The sequence below is a fragment of the Augochlora pura genome, chromosome 1 (assembly GCF_028453695.1).
Source record: "Augochlora pura isolate Apur16 chromosome 1, APUR_v2.2.1, whole genome shotgun sequence".
In the NCBI taxonomy this organism is placed as follows: domain Eukaryota; kingdom Metazoa; phylum Arthropoda; class Insecta; order Hymenoptera; family Halictidae; genus Augochlora; species Augochlora pura.
Genome location: NC_135772.1, coordinates 8,794,067 through 8,807,532, shown reverse-complemented (window position 1 = coordinate 8,807,532; position 13,466 = coordinate 8,794,067).

Below are 13,466 nucleotides of genomic sequence, written 5' to 3'. Positions count from 1 at the left end.
TTGGTTTGCGTTCGTGTTTAATTTATTTAATTTATTTACTTGCAGTTGTATTATTATTATTATTTACTTGCATTGTAATATTACTCGCTACATTTACACAACTATAATTTGGTAACATCTGTCGATACATTACATTGTAAGATTATAATTCATTGTAATAATAATTATGTGTTTGGAATAAATATTGATAGAATACGTCGATTCATTAGCACGTTATGTAACAACCTTCGATATAATTTGGAAATGTTAAATCCCTTCGAAATCTCCCTAATTTATTTCATTTGAGAATAAACTCCATTATTTTGTCTACAACGCAGACAATTATTATGACATATGTCTTAATACTAAGTATGTCTTAATACAGACAACCTTAAATAACTTCCAAGAATGACCAAATAAGTCTGGACTCAAATTTTCGGCTCTAAAGAATCAAGGAATTATATTTAGCATGAAAATAAACCAACCACATACTCCAAAAATCTTTATGAATGGTATAGAAATTAAATTTGTGGACACCATCATACTCGGATTGCTCTTTGACAGGAAACTAACCTGGACCACCCATGTCAAATAATTGATGGAATCATGCCTGAGAAGATTAAATGTAATAAAATCTCTAGCCAATAACAATTGGGGATCAAATCAGGAGACGCTCCTTAAAATCTATCGTGCTCTAGTTTTATCTAAAATAGATTATGGAGCAATTATTTATAATTCAGCTAAACTCAGAGTATCACAACCCCTTGAACCCATGCATGACGCTGCATTGAGATTAGCCACAGGGCTATACCGTACTTGCCCAACGAACGGTATTTTATTTGAAGCTAAAGAGATTCCGCTTGACCAAAGAAGGAGATTATTATGCGTCTCATTTGCCTTGAAAATATCCTCTACACCTAACAACCCCACTTTTAATTATATCTCCAAAAACAAGTTCCACAACCTATATTTAAAAAAAACTCATCTACCGGTCCTTCCTTATATTAAAATCAATGAACTCCTATCCTTCAAACAAGAATTCCTATCAATGATCTGAACATAAAGAAGAAGATAGTAATGTCTCGCCTGAGGACCACTCACACCAGAATTACACGTGAACATTTGCTGAAAAGAATGGAACCACCACTGCATCACCTGTCGTACTCAAATCATTTTTCACCACCTCCTATATGATTGCAGAAGATTTGAAGCCTATAGAAGGAAGTATAAAATTAACGCTCACACGGCACTGACCTCGGAAAAGAACATCAAAACTAACTTGGAATATTTATTTGACTCCAATCTCGCCAACAAAATCTAATTCATTAATGAATCCTTTCGCTAATGACCCCGATGTCGATGCGACGTTAAAACCTTACTAAAAAAGAAAAAAAAAGATTTGAGGTATAGGTCGATCGACGAGTATCATTTGATATCTCTGCGTTTCTTAAACATTCGATGTCTATTCACCTAATGTAATTACCTCGTCTTCCTTATACAACGAAATTATTATGAAATTATTATGAAACTTGCGCAAACACAGTCTCGTCTAATGACGAGCGAAATAATGGTATCGCCGTTTATTCCGCAGCGCGCTTGTAACTAAAGAAACAACAATAAAATTTGGATCATTTTAAATTTAATTTTTTTCCATGTTATTTTATATCGTATAATATTACGGGTAAAATAATATTCTGAAAATTGAAGTGGAGCCGGACACACGCAATAGGATATTAAGGAAGCCCGCTTATACGAAATGCATGAGAAACAAATGCTTAAATATCGCATGCTGACTGCAGACGCAGCACCGATTATGCACTTTTGCATGCTTGTTACGCTTACGCAGGTTTATACCTCGTTCTCCAACATAGGATGCTAATTATATTTCGTGAAAAATCTGTAATGAGTTGTACGTTTTGCCATACTTGTGTGTGCTTATGCAATTAGGATACTAGAACTATCAAACAGTAAAAATAACTCGTAGCATTATGCAAGAACAGCAAAACTGTATTAACGCAGATTTTAGCTGATTTATGTTACAGCATAATTCTTTATATATTTTTACTGTTTATAGTTCGTTATTTTTTGTTTGTTACAGTACAATTCTGTTACAATAACTCTTTCACGTTAAATATTCATTATTGCGTTAATCAGAGTAATTTTGTTAAATAAATACTAGGAAGTAGAATTAATTTTCAGAAATATTTCTTTAATTCTTGAACAGTCTATAAGCGGTAAATAATTATTTATTCAAGTACCATATATTGTACTTGTCACCTTACACTTGATTCTTCAAGTTTGTATTTCTAAGGCGCTTTGCACCATAAATGTATCAGTGACCTCTTTCAGCAGCAACTTAACATTTTATTTACCAGATCTCCATCCATAGACTTAAAATGACTAGGCTACATAGGGTGGACTAGAATTCGCAGTTCAACCGAGCAAGGGCGATTCTACTTAAAAAGATTAAAAAAAAAAAAAAAATTTGGTCATTGAAAAAAATTTACTCATCGCCGATACTCCTACCGCAATTATCTCCGTCCGACATAGCCTTTACAAATATTTGGTAGACTTGTGCTGCTAGAGGGAGTATCGTATAAATATGGCTCATTGTAAGTGTGTACGTAAATGAACGAATATTTCCCAAATGTACCGTAAACCGCACGGTAATAAGAAACTGCGGTGCATTGCGTGAAACAAAAAAGTTTTGTTTAAAAAAACCAAGTAGTTTTCGCTTTATCGCGATTTTACCGAACGACTAAAAATTCCAACGAAATTCACCCGTTACATACTTAAGTCCGCGACGGAACAAAACCACAGTCAATGTTTTAACACTGCACGTGACCCAAATGCTCCCCTACCACAGACGATCCGATGAGATGCATTGCGTCTCGCTTAGCGATAATTTCTGACCCCCCTAGAACCCCTTCAACTGCCGGACCCCATCAATATCTCATATCTTTCGGCAGTCAGCATCCTTTCTTCGAGCGCTATTATCAGCGTTATCGCACGACCTTAAACTCGCTCTTAATTCCCAACTTCTTGCCGAGGACGGTACGAAAAGCCGATCCCGAAAGCGTCTTCATTTGCCGAGGCCTTTTGTCCAGAAAATTTCCGGATTTCCGCGCCACTGCTCGGAGTAGTTTCACCGGTGTGTGGGTGGCGGGGAAAGAATGTGGCGGGGTGGTACACAGCCCTGGCGGCCGACTAGTCGGTGTGTAACGTAAGCAGAAGGAAGACGAGGCCGGCGAATACCCGTTCTGCATCGTCCTCCTCGTCGTTTTGCCGGCAAGTTTATTAGAAGATGGGTTTTCACTGAGTCGTACCGCGTAGTCCCGCAATGCAGGAGAACTTTAACGCGGCGCTCTCTCGGTTAGAGAGAGGTTTCGGCTTTCTCCATGAACTTTCCCTCCTGCAGTCGAGCCCTTACGAAGCCAGCTTTTTCCACCATTGCGATACAGTCCTGTCTGCCGAGATCGTGTCCGAAACATCCATGCCGCGCCTCCGATTATTCTCATCGCAATTATTTTTTTACCTGGGTTTAACCATCGACCGGTAACGTGCCGCTAACAGTTGACCAAAATGGAAGTTTTCGATAAATGGTGCCAAAGCCAGTTACTTTGGGGTATCCTATTATATATATATTTATTATATATATATATATATAATAAAATACTATCATAAGCATTATTATCAATCGCTTTTAGATCTTTTCGTTCGGTCTGTTACATGTATGTGCCATGAGAAAGGATTGTGCAGGATTTAGTATTTGTCTATATAGAGAAACATTTTCTAGATCTTGAAGTTATTAAAGTAACTAAACAGGTTATTAAAACAAATTTTAACTTGGTTAATTTAATAGTAGCACCACTCAACTCTACACAACATATTACTTAATCAAGCTTCGTATGACTTCTATTGTGGTGTATGTTCGAGTAGAGAAGCTTATCAAAACGTCTCTCATAGAAAAAATTTTATATTTTCAGTAACTATAACGACAAATACAAAACCAATAAATTTGACTGGTTTGGTAGTTCTAGCGTTAAAAGAGATTGTTAGACAGTGGATCTGTATAAATTATGTTAGAGTACGTGTATGAAATTTACAATAAAGATTCGTAACGTGTTATATATAAAATTAACTTGTGGTACTTCTACTAATAGAACTAAGAGTGATTTCTATACAAGATAGGCTCTTTCTTAACCGTTCGTTTCGGTTCGTCACTCGAATATCGGTGGTTTCGGCCGACTCCAACCACCGATTGATTAATTGCAGGTTCTTGGATTTGGTTTCCTGGTTTCCTTTGATTTATCGTGATATTTCTCATCGGTAACTGATCGATTGGTGAATATCGACGGACGTTTTCTTGTAGTTCAAAGTTTCGTTCTAAATGAGGGTGTTTGGTATGCATCCCTTGTGTTTGCGACAAATACAGTCAATCCTATAAGTATTCGTCCCCTCATTGCTTATAAGAGAAATTTATTGAAATTTATTTCCAATGTCACGTTGTTTTACGTAAACGAATTTTTGAAAAATTTATATGTTCAAAAAATATATTAGAAAAACTCAGTTAAATATGATTGTTTTAATATTATGGACTGCAATCCTTGCAATTGATTAGGCCATGTTAATTCGGTTTAAATTATTACCAATTGTTTCTATTTTCACTAATGCTATTTGTTCTGGCATCCCATACGATTAATTATACTTCCAGGAAGTCATAATAATATTTTTGTATAACAATTTGATATCAGTCGTACGTGCGTGGCAAAATTGCTGTAAGCTATTAATGATTAATTGTTATGCTATTGGATCATTTCGGCCAAACATTGTCAAGATTTATACGATGCAATAACACCAAAAGAGTAATTGCAACAATAAATTTTTACTATTGTATATTTTGATAAATTTTTACACATGACTGTGGCAGCCTTCGTTTCGTCAACAATATTGATAGTTGTAACGTTCCATTAAATGCAACGTAACCTTTAATAAAATACGAGATAAAACATCGACACAGAAGTTATGAATTCCCTGAATGCTATGGTACGTGTCGCAATTTTATATAACGACCTCCAGGACATTATTTTGATTTTCATTACACAAAGAAATAATGCCGATGGTGCTAACAGCGAACACGTTCTTTCAATTTCATGGAACTTTTACAACTGACTACAATAATTTCTACGGTGGTTTTCACCAGAGATCATGACAACGGTTAATAACTATAATAACTATAATACAGTTCATAACTTGATTAACTTGATTTCTTGATCGAAATATTATTAGTTATTGATGACGGAAAGTTTAAGTTAGAGAAAGAGTTATAAGAATTATTGTTGAGAGAAGCTCTATCACTGTTATTTGTAACTGGATTGATATATATTGAATAGCAGATTTGATATATATTGACAAAATCGATGAATGCAAAACAAAATATTGAAGTGGTTAAAAGGAGGTAAGAATATCGATACTTTGTTTTCGGCGTGTTATAATCATTTAAAAAGTATTTTAGTTTAATTTCCATTTCCGATAATTAAACACCTATGCTACTATTGAATTTCCATCATTAATAATAATTACTGCCATTAAACAAATTTTTTGATTAACTGTAAGTGCTGTTTCTAACCGAAAAATTAAATGTTATAATCATGTAGGTTTTCGGACAATTTCTTTTACATTTGACGATTAAGAACTTTAAATCATATAGTAAAACCAATTTGGTCACTGATATTATTCATAATAATTTTTCAAACAATTGTTACTTTTGATTTATGATTTTAATGGTAACGATAAAATTACGTTGCAAAAGCTGCGTGCAAGAACAAATAGTTTATTCATCTCTTCTTGGATTTGTCATTTTGGGATGATAAGAAACTTGAAATTCCCCGATCCGGCTTTCGAGTATGTTGAATTTTTGGGCAATGAAAATTCTGGAAGTTCGCAACATGAGAAGATGCTTTCGTAACAAGTCCCGCAACGCCGCGAGATGGTTCCTTTAAGGACTGAAAACGAGGTCGGTCTCTTTTCCACGGTGCGAATCTAGAGGGTGTTAATATCGACATCCGATTTAGCATTGGGAGACACTTTCCAGTGAATAGTCGTCGCGAACGTCGGATTTGTGGAAATCCGCCTTTCAATCGGGATGCGCAGTATCTGGGATTCCTATTAACACTCAAACGGCGGACCTCTCTGATAAAAGTATAACTGAATATACGTAGGAACCTATACAAGTTTATTTGCCAATTTTTTTCAACATATTTTTTATGATATCTCATTCAGATACGTTAGTTATTCTATAGACTTTAATGAAACATGTGGAAATCTATGTTAATGTACACTCCAAAAGAAAAAGATAGCACACGCGTGCTATCTTTAGCTTCTCGTGTTATAATAACGTATTAAAAGATGTGGATAACTACAGTAAAGGGAAAAGCACTGGAAGGCCAGCAACCGTGTGCTGCAAATGAGCAATATTACGAACCGATCAAGAAAAAAAGCCTATTGGTAGTAACTTGAAAAAGAACACAAACAGAGCTTAGCCCTCACGCACAAGTTACAGGGTTGAAATTTTGCATAAATGAGTGTTTCGGTGTCATTCAAAAACCTGTAAAGGGATGTTTTGACGTTTCTGTAAAATACGCTTTTATATAAACTGGTTAAAATAATTAATGTACTGAAATGAAAATGAAATAATTAATGCAGTAATTTGAGAAATGTAATGAATAAACTAATAAGAGGAAAGTAATATCATTTATTTTAATGGGATCGATAAATTCAATAAATTTCTTTAAAGGTATTATGTAGAATCTCGTATCACGAATAATAAAAGCTTATGGCTCTCTTGATAATAACCACATCAAATAATTACATTTATTATCTCTGATATATAATTATTGAAGAATGCTCTGAGAATTATTATTGACTTTCCTGTTGCTGTCAAACATTATACTAAATTATTTTTCTCTTATTATTTTATTAATTATCGACACACCTTTTTGTACGTGCATTTTAATTTCACTTTCACATGCACAAGTTTTAATACACATGTACTGTGCTTTTTAGCCAGCTATTACATATTACATTACTACTCATAATTCAAAAAATATTCAGATGAAGGGCCACTAAGATCTTGACATGATCTCTTCTTTAATAAATGAAGTTGTATGCTTTCGTGTAAATAATTCCGAGAGGAATGCATTGATCTGTAATACATTGATTTTTAAAGGACAATACAAATAATTTATTGCTACTTAAAATATAAATTCGTTAAACCTTTTTATTTCTTCACGACAGATTTAATACTCGTCTATAAGTGATTGCTAATTATAGATTAATATTTAATTTCTGCAACATGTCTGCTTAAACTTTCAAAAAGTTGTATTACTACAACTGAAATAATATTAGGTTGGTAAGAAATTAATGTAGGTTTTCGAACTTTCGAACTTTGACGCATGTTTTGGGATAACAATTCACTTTTTTCTGTTTACCTTCCACTGTCATCTTACAGTGAAGATGTCGTGCTGCATGCTGATAGGTATGCTTTTGTTTTTACTGTTAATTTGTGCTCACTTGAAGTTATTGACTTCGTAATTAATAACAAGCAAGTTCGTGTAATATTCGGTTGAAGAATTTATCAATTACAGAACAACAGAATTTTTACAGAACAACGGAAAATTAAAACGCAGCTCATTTAAATGTGAGTATACATTTATTAAATTATATAGGTACCATTCTGTTCTACAACCTTTCTCCATCTTTTATGCAGCTGGAGAATTCCGCCCTTCCAGAAACTCTCAGGTTTTTCGGCAAAAAAGTTTGGAAGTCGACATTATTTTCTTACGAACCTAATAGTTAGTATTTCAAGTAGTTCAGTTGTGGGTTGATCTATGAAAGGCACAGTAAACACGTAACAATCGATAGGGGGCAAGAGAAAGTAATTGTAATGGAAGAGCATTCGGTGAAATCGAAACAATACACTGGTTCATCGGATCAACTGCTTCAAATCGAGCAAGTAATATCCCGATTGTCCACCGCAATATAAAAGTGCAAACAGTAATACAAGGAAACGCTATAAGCGGCTATATAAAGGCAGTTCGGCTGCAAGGGGGTAAAGAAAAATGGAAAGGGATGTCCGAACATACCGAAAGTCTCCAAGGTTCAACTAGCTAGAAAACTTTATGGCTGATTCACGATATGATAGCCATTTAAAGTCCTCATTCCGGAGAGAAATGTGGAAAACACTTACGGACATATTTATAACATTGCGGTTTCACTCTTACGAGAAGTTTATGTTATTATGAGCATTATTCCGTGATGCGTATCACGAATGGACAAGTAAAATGACAAAATTGTTTGTGCGAAAGATGACAGAATTCGCGCGCTATAATTCAATGCAGTCTTAGCATAACTTTTCTAAAATTGGTCCAAACGGTTCCAATTGGTCCAAATCCTTTTTAGTTGATCGTACTTATAGTTTTCTACACAACGAATACTGAATAATCGCAAACAATGCAATTGGGTGGAATCTGAGCACATAACAACAATTGAAGCAACACATTTTTTTAAAAATTGGTAACTTATATGCAAGCCGACAGTTTTGTCGAATTCCATCCATTTTAAAAGTTGTCAACGACTGTATGTTCAACATAATATTAGGAAAATGATAGCAAGTATAAACATGATATAAAAGATATCAAAGAGGATGTACAAATAACAACTTCGAAACGATGATACGATACATCGATTGCATAGTAGCGTATACCGATTATATAATTAACATTATGTCGTGCATAGATTGGAATGTATTAATTATAGTAACTCATGTAATGCACTCAAAGGTATCGAAAATTTAAAATAGTAGATAAATAGCTCATTCATGTAGTTATGTTTATCACGTTGACTTCAAAGTGTTTCCCGTTGAATGTAATATATTTATTCGTTTTGGAGAGAACAATACTCGAGAGATGAATTATTTGGAACTGAGCATTTTGTTTATTTATTGTTTACAACGCGAAAATAAAATGAACTGTATTATAGATCTGTTCAAACATGTGTTGATATAAACGAAATTTCATGATACGTTTCAATGGTTTCGAAAGTCATTATTTATATATACTGCACTCTTCTAAGTTTTATCTAAGATTAAATCATTTGCATTTTGTATCAAACGTGAAATTTGGAACATGTAGGAGCTTGATTTCCAGTTTGTTGTTCCTACAATGCAACCGTATATAAATATTGCCAAGTATTTTGTTCTTCTTATTTCTAAACAAGAAGATATGAACTATGATAGCAGTTTTCATGTTATGAAACATAACTGTTACATAATAATGTTTATTTTGTAATAATCTCATCTTTTCTTCGCAATAAATAATAATTTCTACATCTCTTACATATCGTACTTATATTCGAGTCTTCGTGTTTTCTTAACCCTACTGCAATGACTCACGTGTGATCCTTTAGATCCGTCACACACTGGACTAATTTGAACGAACATTATAACCTTGGTATTACATGGATTATTAAAAGACCGAATATATTCAATACATTATTTTTCTACAACGATTAAGGAACCAAGTGATAGGAATGTGCTAATAAACATTCTTTAAAGCCACTCCTGTCGAAAAAAGAATAGAAGAATGATCTGTCCGGAAATTTTCGCACGATCACTACGTGGACTAATCGCTTAACCAGTTAACTGTGATTGACGAGTATACTCTTCATGGAGAAGTGGCAAAATTTTGTGTATTGACGAGTATACTCGTCATGTGTATAAATCAGTGACCATTAGCTATTTAAATTGCAATTTTTGAGAAAGACAAAACATATTTTCAAATTTCGAAGTGTTTAGAATATTTTGAGGCTATGCCGGAATAAAACAAACAAATAGAAAATATAAACAGTTTGAGATGATGTCATGCGTCCCCGTATGCACTGGTTGAAAAAGTTTACCAGTTCGCATAATGAATTTATTTATGTGCGATGATAACGTTTTTTTAGATGTTAACCTAAAAGGGACAAAGGCAAAAGTCAAAAAGTGGATTTATAAACTAGAAAGCTAACTCGTGAGCAGTGCAGCAACTTCGAATTTTCGGTGATCTTGATCTTCATCTTGCTGTATCAAACCCCAAAAAGTGTGTGTCAGTGCATACCTTACCCAGTGTCGGCGGTTCTTATCAAATAAGTACAGTGCGACGTAAGAATTTCAAGTGCGTGAATATTATTTTTATAAAATAAACCCATCTTTTTCATTCAATATCTTACCAGCGCAACTTACTCTGTGATTGACGAATATACTCATCGTGGCTCGATTCTGGCGATACAAAACTGTGTGCACTTTTAAACGAGGGCGCCACAGTTAACTGGTTAAATGCGATCAGCAAGAAATTCGTCATTTCACGTAAGAGGAGCAAATAAAAAGGTCGAAATAAAATGTATACCTCAAGACAACATTTGCACTTAAGGCGTACAGGATCCAAACAGTTGTCGCGTTGCAGCGTGCGTTCGACTCGTGCGTTCCCTTCGTAATAACCCACATTGTTCGAACCCTTATCGTGTAGGGGAGGGGGAGGGGGGGGGTGTAAAGACGGGGGAAAGAGAGACTAAGGGAGTGACGTACGGAAGGGAGTAGTCGTGGATTCGAGAGCCTAGCTGGCAGAAAAGAAAGAGCGAACACTAGAAGCAGCGGAAAAAGGGTGGGTCACTGGTGCTCAACTAGCCGGAGGGCTAGGTGATCCGTAGCCCCGTAATGGGGACGCGGAACTGCAAGCTCAGGCTAAGTAAAGCGCCGGGAAGCGAAGGTCTAGGGCAAGTCGATATATATCCCCTTCTTCATGCCCGAGCTCAAAGATTCCTGGCCCTTTTACCTTGGAGAGGTAAGAGCCTGCACTTGAGGCCGACGCAGCAGCGTGGAAGCTGGCAATTCAGAGTCACCGCCCCTTGCCACTTGCTATCTCGACAGGCTTCGTAAATCGAGGAGCAATAACTGCTTCTTATTCGCGTGTTACCCCGAGTTACGGTTCATGCGTTCGTCCCGATGGTTATTGCTTCAATGTTACTGATGAATTCTTCCGGCGGCTAGTGGTCCACTGGGACTCAATGCTCATCGCGTTCGACTTTTCCATGGCGGTTCTTTTACCTCTTCTCTGAGCTCCTGGGAAGAGAATAGACATCTCGGCGTGGTGAGGTTACCATGATCGGGTCTCTCGAGTGGCTTGCGTGAGACAGATACGCGCTACTGATTGGGAGTATCGAATTATTTCCTGCCGGAAGTAGATACTTAATTGCTAATAGAATGCGGATCATTCTGCAGAGTATGAACTTTCGAAGGTAGTCGCAAGAGATAAGCGTTGAAGAAAAGTTGGTTTTTGTCTGTTGAAATTCTTCGGACGCATTCGCTGACTTGTATTTTACTTTCGTCATAAATCTATGAAGTTTGCTATCTATGAACCTCTTTATTTTACGGTAATATTGAAAGTCTCCTAATCTTTTTTTGAGTCTGAATTAAAGGTTCGTTATTTGTTTTGGAAAGTTTACGTTATACATGGATTATTTACTAGCCTCTGTGAAAAGGGACATGTTCCGATTATCTGTATAGTATTCAATTACGGGACACAGCCGCAAAATTCCACATGGCAAGAATGGAACGTACAATTAATTTGCGTGCCACAAATCGTATTGTTCCCCTGGTACGTTAAGAATGAGAATCTTCGCAAGGACTTGAAAATGGTCACAGTTCAAGATGAAGCAACTCGCTTTACCAAGAAACACAATGGATAGATAACCCCTCCAATCAAACGACATTGTTATGCTACAGACCAATTTGTAGATGACTAAGCACTTTATAGATCTCATGTTTCGTTCAGTATGCACGTATACGCAATATTATAACTATGCAATTTAATTAGTGCTCGCTCTCATTGTCGAAATGAGCCGCTTGTTGTGTTTTAGACAGTCGTTGTACAGAGTCTCCGAAAAATCGTGTATAAACAAGTCGAAAAAAACTTTCATTATTCTTTCATTAGACTTTCATTATTTCAAGCATGTAGGACAGTTTTTACAGGCTAGTATATAAGTGAAGACGGTCTGCAAAATTCCATATCAGAGTTTATTAATTCTAAAGACCAAAATTTGTTTAAGACAGACATCTATGCCTTGAAATTTCGTTGAAAAAAGTGTAGTAAAGCAAAAGCAAACAGGGCATATTTTTATTAAATCAACAGCTTTTGAAAAAAGATATATAATTTTATATATTTACTTAAACATCCGACATTTCGTATGCACCAACCTAATAGTATTATCCTTTCAACCTAATTTGTCTCGAAAATGGAGATTTGAATGAAAAAATGTTATTCTCCTCCTTGCCATTTGTAACACGACTTTCCGAACACACTGTATATACACTCTCAAAGAGAAAGATAGCACACGCGTGCAATCTTTAATTTCTCGTGTTATAATTATGGTACAGGAAATGTGCCAATGATACAGAAAGACTACCTTCCACTAATATATAAAAATCAAAATACCCAAATGAATACAGACAAAATGATAGCAAATATGAAAAATATTCCATATTATATAAATTTAAAATAGACAAATATGAAAATGATATAACTGTACCTGTTTTTAATAATGCGTGGAACCTCCGTGGTTCTCAATTACTTCTATCATTCTTTTTAGTATGGATTTATACAGTACTTTAATTCAAGATTGTAATAAATTTTTCCATTCCTCTTTAATATTGATTTTTAAGTCATTTAAATTTTCAAATTGCCTACCTTCTGCGTAGACAGCTATTGATAATAATCCCCAACAATTCTCAATGATATTTAAATTCGGGGAGCACGCCGGCCATTCCAAAACAGGAATTATCTCTTTTGAAAAATATTCATGAATAATTTTTGCCGTGTGTACGGCAGCATTATCTTGCTGGAACACAAAGGACCTGCAATGCATTGTGCATACTTATCAATTTGGTTCTTTATTAATCTTAACTAACTTGCACTATTTATTTCTCCTTGTATAAAATTAATATCCGCTTTTTCTTTGTAACCTATGCCGCCCCAAATCATTATTCCACCTCCTTTCATTTGTCGTCTAATTCTCGTTAATTGTCCTTTTCGAATGTCACGATAATAGTATACACTATTATCTGGACCATCCAGACAAAACCGTTTTTCATCTGTAAAGATTATATTCCTCCAGGTTTTCCTCCAGTGTATATATTTCTTCGCAAATTCAAGGCGTGCTTCCTTATGCTTCTTTATTAATCGTGGTTTAGCTTTTATTCTTGATCGGTTCATAATATTACTCATTTGCAGCACACGTCGAACGTTTTGAATATTAGTTTGTACATCAGCTTTGGAAACAATTTCTCTTGCAGTAGCACAAGAATTAGATGCAGCACGAAATATATTACCGTTGTATCACGGTGCGATGGGGTTGCTGGCCTTCCAGTGCTTTTCCTTTTACCGTAGTTATCCACA